A 10,663-nucleotide genomic window follows, 5' to 3' on the forward strand; every position below is an offset into this window, starting at 1 on the left:
AAGTCTCAAGTAAATGCATACCAGATATTCAAATTGCCCAGAGACTCCCTGAAGCATTTGGCCCATCTGCGGATTCTGGTCACTAGGGTTCGAAATATATAGAATAGTGTGCTCGTGATACCATTTGAGATAATCATTTGATGGCCTGAATGTATCAGCAAGTTGACCTGTGACCTCCGCATTTGCGCGAGCATTCCAATATTGTATCCACGTGCTATGGAATTGTGCCCAATTCCTTCCAGGATAGCCCGACAAATCGAGCTGATGAAGCCCTTGCGGATTTGTGTTAACAGGTTCGGGAACGTTTTGCACTAGTCCAAACTGACGCATGACCCGATCTGGGCAGTGAAACTCAATAATGTGCCAAAATACGAGGGGAACTCTGGCACGCCAAATGCGCTCGCCGTGTCTGCAGTATCGTGGTAGTGCGGCTAATCTTTTGTCACTGTACGGCATCCATATGAACTGTCACAACGAAAAATTATTTATTTATTTTCACAATAATAGGGTATATTAGCAAATAGTAACTGAAGTTTGAACATGTAAAATACCTCATCCATGCGTAGCAATGCAATATGCTCACGATAGTAGCTGCTGCGCCTACCCGGCGGATCAACTCCTGTACGTTCGACTACCCATCTACCAGCTACCGGAAATTCACCTATCTCAGGCGCTGGATACATCTCCGGTCGAATGCTGGGAATTCGTTCCCATGCCCATATTTGGAGTAATAGATAAGGACCGCCTGTGGTAGTAGTAGAAGCACGGCAAGCGTGACACAAACGTGAGTATAAACAAGCAAGAGTCGCTGACCCCCAACTGTACTCCCCCATCGCCTCCAAATCTCGAACATAGTCTAACCAGTTTAGACTAATAACATTCCCGCATGCATCCGCGAATAGTAGACCACCCAATAAAATCAATAGGTACATGCGAGCATACTGTCGTACCAGTTCATCAGGAGCATCCGGCGGTACTGGCGTAGTCAACTGTCTGTACATAGAAGACATCTTCAGGCGGCCACCTTTTAGCATCGCATCTTCCGGCCAAAAGCCTAAAACCTCGTTCACTAGATGTTTGCGCTCTTGTACAGTTCGCCTAACGTGATGCAGTGTAACTGGACGCCCGTCCACGCGTAGACCCCATAGCACTTCTACATCTTGCAAAGTTATCGTCGACTCGCCCATAACTGGAAAATGGAAGGTATGCGTCTCCTGTCTCCAGCGCTCGACGAGAGCTGTGATGAGTCCATGGTCTACAGAAAGATATCCAGCCACTAGGACACCACGAAATCCTGCTTGATCTATATAGTGCGCCACTCGTGGATCCAAATTACGTAGGGGCTGAAAGAATTTTTTGTCATATCTTCTAACATCAAGGTCTGCACCTACGCCATTGAAAACTGCGTTGGACCTATGCTTGGGCTGTAGATACAGAACACTGTCATCAATCGGTCCCTGTTGTGCGGCGGCGTTGGGTATGATACGCCAACTCTCCATTAACCTGCACAAACAAATGATCGTAAAACATTATTCACTAATTTACATGTATTTATGTATATTTATGTGTATATAATTTTATAAATATATTTACTTCAAAAACAAAAAATTAATAAAATATCTACATCTAATAAAATAAGCCACAATATAAACGCGCAAATTTAGCATTATATAGTTAACAAAGCATAGGCACATGTACATGTCGTTTCAAAAGGGAACGGACAACAACATTTGATACAATGGTTATTTATAAAAATAACCACTAAATGGACAATTAGGAGCAGTGTGCCCGGGTTGTAAGCAATTAGTACAGCGACGCGGTGCATCAGGACATCTTCGATCCATTTCATTCCTTATTCTACTGGTCTTCAATGGTCCAGGTGCTTTTTGCTTCAAACGATCAGTTAGGAGGCTTAGTTTCAACTCTGCTACAGGCCAACATTTCGGGTCTCTTAACGGGTTGAAAGGACTCTCATATGTGGCTTGATAAGCCTCAAATGTGTACTCCGGCCCGACAAGTAACATCGAATTAAGACCTGACCTAAAACATGCTGCAATCGCATGTGAACATAGAAATCTGAGTTCTCTCCATTTTCCACATGTACACGTGCAATTTCCAATGTCAACGGTTTGAGCATGACCACCTATATGAGCTTGGCGATATGCAGTGGTTATGCAGTAAATTCCCCGCCTATGATCGAACACCTGCACCGAGTGCGCCCTACCCTTTTGCTCATTTGCAACATATTTTTCCCATCCATACAGTGGCAAGTGATACACCTGATCCCAGGCCATCTTGTGATTTTTCACAAACAAATCCACTGTTTGGTTGAAGGTGTATCGGATCAAGGCAGTGATTGGAAGGAAGCGACTTTCTCGGAGCAAGTTATTGAAGCACTCTGCCATGTTTGTTGTTGCATGACGCCAACAATACACTCCATCCTTACATAAGGCCCACTGCTCCGGTCTAACGGATCCACCAGTTAGTCAGGCATATGCATCGGGTGAAATACTAAAGATGACACTCATATAATCCTCGTATTTGCGAGTCTGATTTGCCTTTCCGGCACCCCACATGAGACTCTTTAACCTACAAATACAATTCCCGCATGAATTAATAATCAGATCAAACTATCCATATGTAGGTCATAAAATTACTTTTCATTGCTAAATTTTGTACTTGCCATATGTAGGTCTGAAAAAATACCTTTCATTCCTAAATTTCTGAGTGAAATTACTGCGAATGTGAACCAAGCAGAATCGATGGACCCCCAACGGCTCTTTCCACTCCTCTAGCCACCGCATGGCGTGGATAATCCCGTGGTGTCGATCTAAAATTACGCATACATTTTGTACATCTCGACATACGTGAATGCGCAACAATCTCATGAACCAACTCCAACTTCGATTGTTCTCCTCATCAACAAGTGCAAATGCTAGAGGGAATAAATGGTTACAGGCATCAAACCCAATCGCCACTAGCAATTTCCCTCGATATGGCCCCTTTAAGAATGTTTCGTCCACACAAATGACCGGTTTCAGGTGACGGAATGCTTGGATAGCAGGAGCAAATGCCCAGAATATATAGTCAAAAATCGTCTGCGATACTGTACTCAATGGATGATGGTCCCAAACTACAACCGTCCCAGGATTGGACAATAATAGTTCATCTACGTATGTTGGGAGTTGTGAAATAGATGTCGGCCAATCACCATAAACAATGTCAATGGCCCGACGTCTGGCGTACCAAGCCTTTTTGTACGTCACATCGACGTGAAACTCCTTTTTCACAGAAGTCTGAATTTCCTTGACTTTGTACAGCGGACCATTCAAAATGTGGGGAATAATATGTTGGGCAATTAGATCGGCACTCAACCCCCGATGGTCATTGGTATTGCACACACGGACACATGTATGCCCAGGTGTAAGTGACACGATCATCCACATTTTGTGAGAGCCACGGAGAGTTGCACGAAGTTGCCAATTGCACAGAGGTGTGGAGTTTCGGGCTCTACAACGCACAAACCAAGTTGTAGGTGTGCTAGCCCGAATTTTGAACTCTCTGTTCTCCTTTATGGACCACAATTTAACTGCTCGCTTTACATGCTCTTTCGTCTCGAACAGTTGGCCCAACTCCAATTCTTTCGTGCGCTCACTCCAGAACTTTAGCTTTTCGGCCTCTCTAGTATCGAGCGGCTCGAATTGCAGTATAGCATCAACTCCTGCTTCATATCGCAAACTGGGACCTTCACTTCCGAAAAAAGGTTCAGCAAATGTCGTCTGATCCCGTGCTTGGATAGAATGAACAGGATAGATATCATCTTGGTCGTCGTCACTACCAGAATTGTCATCATCCGGCTCTGGCTCTGAACCAATTTCGACATCAACTAAATCAATGTCGGTATACAGAAGAGGGTCTAACATTGAGGAAGTCGGGATATCCGCAGCATGAGCCATAATTGTTGACTTATGCATACTTGGCCGACTACTGGTGGTTGGACGGTCAATTTCTCTGCAGCGCATATTGCCTTTTCGGCGTCCTGTTCGGGACGGGAGATCATCGACCGCCTCTACTTGAGTAAGCTGACTATGGTGGAGATTTGTAGGGTCGAATAAATGGTAAGGTGGTTCGGCCTGAATCCCACTTCCAATTTCAAATGTTTGACTATCATGGCCACAATAATTCGAAATCTCCTCAACTTCAACATAAATTTCAGTGGGTTGTCGACTACCAGATTTTAGGTAGTACATACCAGCCACTCCATTATCATCAACCAAAGGCATCGCACCAAAAATACCAGGTTGGGGGCAATTTCGAAATATCAAATTTATCCTTTGCCTATTTCGATCTAAACCCATGATATTGTATACTCTGTCTAATAATTCATCGTATCCCACCATTTCTGTCAAGAAGAGAACTTTTTTGGGCATAGGTGGATCGTAAAAAATTGAGCCTGCAGCTAGGCCTGTCAACGGGTCGGGTCTAGACCCGGATCCGTGAAATTATTGCGGGTATGGGTAGGGATTTAATTCCGTTTCCCGGATCCGGATCCGAATCCGTTTTGTCAAACAAAAAAACGGGTCGGATACGGAATATAGTATTCCGACCCGTATTAGACCCGGATCCGGATATAAATGAATTAATAATTTAAAAAATATATATTTATTAATATAATTTGATTAGGGTGATGTATTTTAATAAAGTTAATTTGATTTCTTTTCTTATTTGGTTTTTTCTTTGCATTAGTTAGAAATTAGTTTATAAATATATTTTTTTCTCATTTTTATTCGAAATTATAAATTTTGGTAAATTTGTTCGGGTAGACCCGGATCCGGATCCGGGACCGCCGGATCCGGATCCGGAACATAGAATAAAAGACCCGTCGGGTAAACGGGTCGGATCCGGATCCGGCATAGTAATTCGGGTCCGGGTCCGGAATAATGAATTCCGGCCCGGACCCGGCCCGTTGACAGCCCTACCTGCAGCGTATACAATTTTTCCTCCCCAATATAGTTGTAGTACCATACAGTTATCGCTCGACATATTAAGCCTAATTTACACATAAGTAACAAGGTGTTATAAACTTTTTAATGAACATATATATTTACATGCTTGGTTATCGTAAAATATTTAAATATAATTACCAAATATAACTGGTAATTATTATCACAAGAAACGAGTAAATTAATTATATCTTTATTCATTTATGTATAATCTTAAAAAAATAGTCGCTTATATAGTTTTTAAAATAATCTTAGTAAACTAGAATTTCACAGCTATCCTAAATAAATTTCATTACTTTAATTTTCAAAATAACCTGATTAAACTAAATTTTAACCATAATCCTAAATATACTTCAATTTATTACTTTTTAAAATAAATACATTAACCTAACCTCATTATTCATGTTCCTAGATGCCTTTGTATTGATAATACAACATGATTTTTTACTTAAATTTTATTATTATTATTAAATCATTATCAAATGCATAATAGTTGTTAATTAAAGAAAGATCCATGTATTCTAATAAGCAGGAATTAATATAATGAAATATATTTATAAATTATAAATTATATAAATATTTATATAATGAAATATACAATACATATTACAAATTGAAATATTATATAATATAAACATCATATTTATAATATTAAAATATTTATAATTAATATTAATGTATATTATATATATTAAATACTTATATATTATATATTTTTATATTTATTTATACATTTTATAAATATTTTATTATATTCCAAAAATATTTTTATATATTTATAATATATTTATATAAATATTATATACTATATAAATTATATATATTATATATTATACATTTATATTAATATACATAATATTAATTTTACATTTATACATAAAATTAATACATTTATATATTCATATTAATTATATTAATACTTTTATACATAATATTAATATATATTTATAATATATTAATTTATACATTTATATAATATTCATTTATAATAATATACACATAAATAATATACACTCATACATTTATAAATATATTTAAAATATGAATTATAGATAATATAATACATTTATACATTTTTATATAAATATATAAATATATTTATTTGTAAATATTTATAAATGTATTATAAATGATATCTTACAAAAGTCCTACGTACAGGAATTCTTCATCTATATCAATCTTTTCTCCTCAAATTTTTTTATTGATTCTAAAAACTAATAATTTTAATTAATTCTTCTACTAATTCTATATGAATCATATTATATAGTAATTCTATAATTTTATATAAGTCGTAGTCGACAACACTATAGAACCATCACCACTAGTTAACTCTTTTTGCTGCACTTCAATATTATAAAATTATAAATAAATTTAATACACTTTGCATTAACTATTAATGAATATAGCATAACAACAACACACTATACAAAAAACATGTTTAATTAATATCATTTCATGACAGTATAATATAACATGTAAATACATAAATAAGCTACATGTTTCATTAACATAATATAAATAATGTAATTAATAACTAAATTAATAATAATTTTAAATACTAACCTGTACGAAAAGATTCGTAATCTGAAAAAATTACGCCTTTATCAACACCGCAATTGATTAGCACGGCGGCCTTACGTAACACGGCGATACCAACAGCTGGTCCCTGATGTTAGCCCTCGGCTTTCACTTCAACAGCGAATCTACTTTTCTGTACAAATAAATATTATTATCCACCAATCAACCTGAATTTTTTAAAACTAACTAATATCATTTCATTTATAATAATATAATTAATTTATATTATGCTGCACCAATTAACCTGATAATGAAGCTGCCTGTTCACGCAATAATTTTTGCAAGCTCTCAAAAATAACCGAACACTTTTTCTACTACTATTTCTACAACTATCAATCTCTCAAAAAAGTTTCGGCCAGTAGATTTTTAAGTAGCCAGCAAATCTGCTTAACCCTAGAAACCATTTGAGAGAGCAAAGATACTTTCTTGTCGCCAGCAAATCTGCCTGACCACCGAGAGGTACTGCTTGAGAGAGCAGCTACTTCACAGATTCCGATTACAAGAAGAAAGAGCACCTGGTCTCTTAGAGCAAATTTGAGAGTGAGAAATGGGAGTGAGCGAGAAATGAAAGTGAGCAGCCGTGCCAAACCATTTTATAGCCAATTGAATCAAATCTAGCCGTTCATTTGAACGGCTAGTATTTTTTTTTTGGAAAAACCTCACTGCGTCCGTGCTGATTTGACGCAGCCTTTCAATAATCCCGTGGCTCCGTCACATGGCCTTGTCGGCCTTTGTCAGGCGCCTGACAGTCAAATGTCAGGCACCTGACGCCTTTTGACTGTCAGGCGCCTGGCGGTTTTTTTTCAAAAAGCCAGTCTGCAGCCGTGCCCAGTCAACACGGTTGCAACAGGCTTTTCTGACCTGCTGACTTTTTTAAAAAAAAAATCAGCACGGCCGCTATAGTTTTAGAAAACCCCATGTCAGAAATACATTTGGCGGATTGTTTTTTTTTTAACGTATAATCTAAGAAATTAGCCGATTAGGTGGGAGGTCGGGTGACGTCAGGCACGGCGGTGATGACGCATTCTTGTTAGCGTTATGTACTTCTTTTTTTTTCCAAACGTGTTAGCGTTATTTACTTGTTGCAAGAAAATTTAACGCTGGTAGGGGTTAATTAATGGTGATTAAAAGTTTTTAAATTAATTAATGACTAATGAATGATAATTAAGGTGGTGACAGCTTGTTTTTAAGGTAAAGTGGGCAGAATAATTGGTTGGGTTCTAGGGGGTGTTAGGCGTGATGGAGACTGGGGCGCACAGAGAATGATGGCGGATAATATTACTAATTGTTTAAATTTTAGTTTCAACATTTTTTTATATTGAATTTTTTGGGTTGTCGTAAAGAGGACAAAGGACAAGGTGTGCGGTGCCCCCCTATGCCATCTCCTGTCTACATTAGTATCATAATTAATCATAACATATAGTCTTTTTGATCAGCTCGGGATGAGGATAAACTCATGATTTCTGGACAAGGCTCACACGTTTGGTGATAAAAGTATACTAGGATCATAATTAGAGAAGTCCCACTAAAAGCGAGCAAATACAAAAGATAAGGTTTGAATTAGGATGGTAAACGTGGTCGAATGGAGCGGACATTTTATCTAATCATAATCAAATCGAGGCTCTATTTAATTTTATCAAACTTAAACTCGAGTTCAATCTTAATGAGCTCAAGCAAACGAGTCGAATCAAGTCAATTTTTTATCTAATTGAGTTGAAAATCGACCTAATTTTACTAAACTTGAACTTAAGTTTAAGTTCATCGAATTTTGACTCAAATTACTCAGTGTTCACAATCAACTCATGACCAACTTGATTCGTATGCAACTTTAATTTGAATTGCCTTTTTTTTTTTGAAGTTTTTATAAAAACATGCTATAGCAACGATTTGATATATGTAAAATAAAAGATAATTAAAATATATATTAAGTAAAAATATGAAAAAAAATTGCGATCCAAACAAGGACCAATTGTTTTGCTAACTTAACATTTTCTACTTCGTGGTTTTTAGATAGTTTATTTTCGTATTCGTATTCCCTTTGCAGCCTAGAGGCAAACGAACAAATAATTGGTGCCAAGATTTTTTTTTCCCTGGGTTGTCCACCTATTTTTCTTTAAGCTTTTCAAAAATTAAGATTAATATTCCAATAGAGGAGAGAATGAAGCGCGCGACTAATTAGTAATTACACGGGAGAGCCCAGTCGTACCCCCAAGTTGATGGCGAATAGTCACGCAACCAGGTTGCTAAGGAGGTAACTATTATTCAAGAGGTTTGGCTAACGACACTCATTAAGAGCGTTAAATTATATATAAAAAATGAAGTCAATTTAGAAAAGTATTTAATGAAGAGAGTCCAATAAAGTCATTATGTACATTTACACAATCAGTGAGACATAATTTACCTGTGCTGAAGAGAGAGATCCACTAGAAAATTCCTATTAAATTAAAGCTGTCTCTTTTTTCTTTTAAATAAAAAATTTGGATGGATACAGTTTCGTTCGTTATCATGATCATAAATCATTTACATGAATTCTTATAGATCCTTCGTCACCATAATAATATTCACATCGACAACAAGATTTAAACATACAATCTTTTGTGAAAAAAAAAAATGATCCGTTCTTATGAATCGAACAAACTTGTACCTGTGGTATAAAAGTTTAGCCCAAGATTGTGGGGCTTATGTTTACGGGGAAAAAATATATTAATTTGGAAACTTCAGATTGCTTCTACTGTGAGGAAAGACTGCTGTTCCCAATCAGATTGACAGACAAGAACCAATGAAAATAAGGGTTCCAGCAGCCGTGTGGAAGCAGGTGGCTGTCTGACTTGGTTGATATTATGATGTTTGTGAGCAGCCGCTGCTAAGTTCCCGTGTTTTGGGGGCTAATCTGAATGATAAGGCGTGATACTCGTGCGATACTATAACTTGTCTTGCTAATGGCGACTTCTTAACTCGAATGTTTACATGGTCATGTCCAAATTGTTGACTCTTTGTTTCTCCAATTAGTAAGACAATTAAAGTCGTGATCTGGGAAAGGTCGGCTCTGATCGTCTGCATTCTTTTAGAAAGAACATTTTGACCACTCAATACATTGCATGTCATTGGAGGATGACTGTTTAATTAGAAACTATAATGAGATCCACTAATTATTAATTAAATAAACCGAGATAACTTGAGTTAAATTCTCCCCTTCTCTTCTATTGATTTTTTCCCCCATACATACTTTTTTTGGGTCAAAGATGGATGAATAAGGTCGAACACCAAAGCATATCCCATGACCAAATATTGCTCTCAAATGGCTTGATTCATTGCATTGAAAATTTTGAAAAAAAAAAAAAAAAATTTGGTTTCACATGGACGTGCATATCAAAATTGACTTTGTATCATTCTTGCTAGGATGAAATTTGGACAAGCTGATGAGGGATTTAATCATTTATTGTACGAATAATTTTAGAAAGTGATAAGAGTGTAAAATATGGAGGGAAGAAGAAAACACAAAGAAGTGGCGATGCTATTTGCATTATATAAACTACCACAACGCTGTTGGATTAAGGAATTTTGCAGCACTTTTCACTAAACTATTGAAAAGAAAGCCGATCACCTAAGAATAAGAATCTCTGGAGAAACTTTTCATCTAGCCCAGCACAAATAATTTGCTGAAGTTTTTTATTTTTCTTATTCTTATAAAGAGCATATAATACTATGAAGGTAAGAATCACAGAATATTCCTCATCTCCACCTCCACCTCTTAATTAAACAAATACACCTATTAGTGAAGACCTAAAACAACTCGAATGCCATATATGCATGATCATCAAAAAAATAAAAAATGAAGTGATATGGTTCGTTCCCTTCTTTTTTTTTTTTTTGGTTTCTTTTAATTTCTCATACACAACCAAGATGTATGTATATACATTGAACACTTGCAGTTTGAATGGATAATCAACCTCGCAATTCTTGTCTTCTTTTTCAAACTCCAACATTTACTTTGTCGTACAGCAAGAAATTTGCAAAGTTTTTTTTTTGAATAGATTAAGCGCTTATTTAATTACTTCTGATTGAGCTATTCCTGTTAGTTT

The sequence above is a fragment of the Coffea eugenioides genome, chromosome 9, assembly GCF_003713205.1.
Source record: "Coffea eugenioides isolate CCC68of chromosome 9, Ceug_1.0, whole genome shotgun sequence".
Taxonomy (NCBI): domain Eukaryota; kingdom Viridiplantae; phylum Streptophyta; class Magnoliopsida; order Gentianales; family Rubiaceae; genus Coffea; species Coffea eugenioides.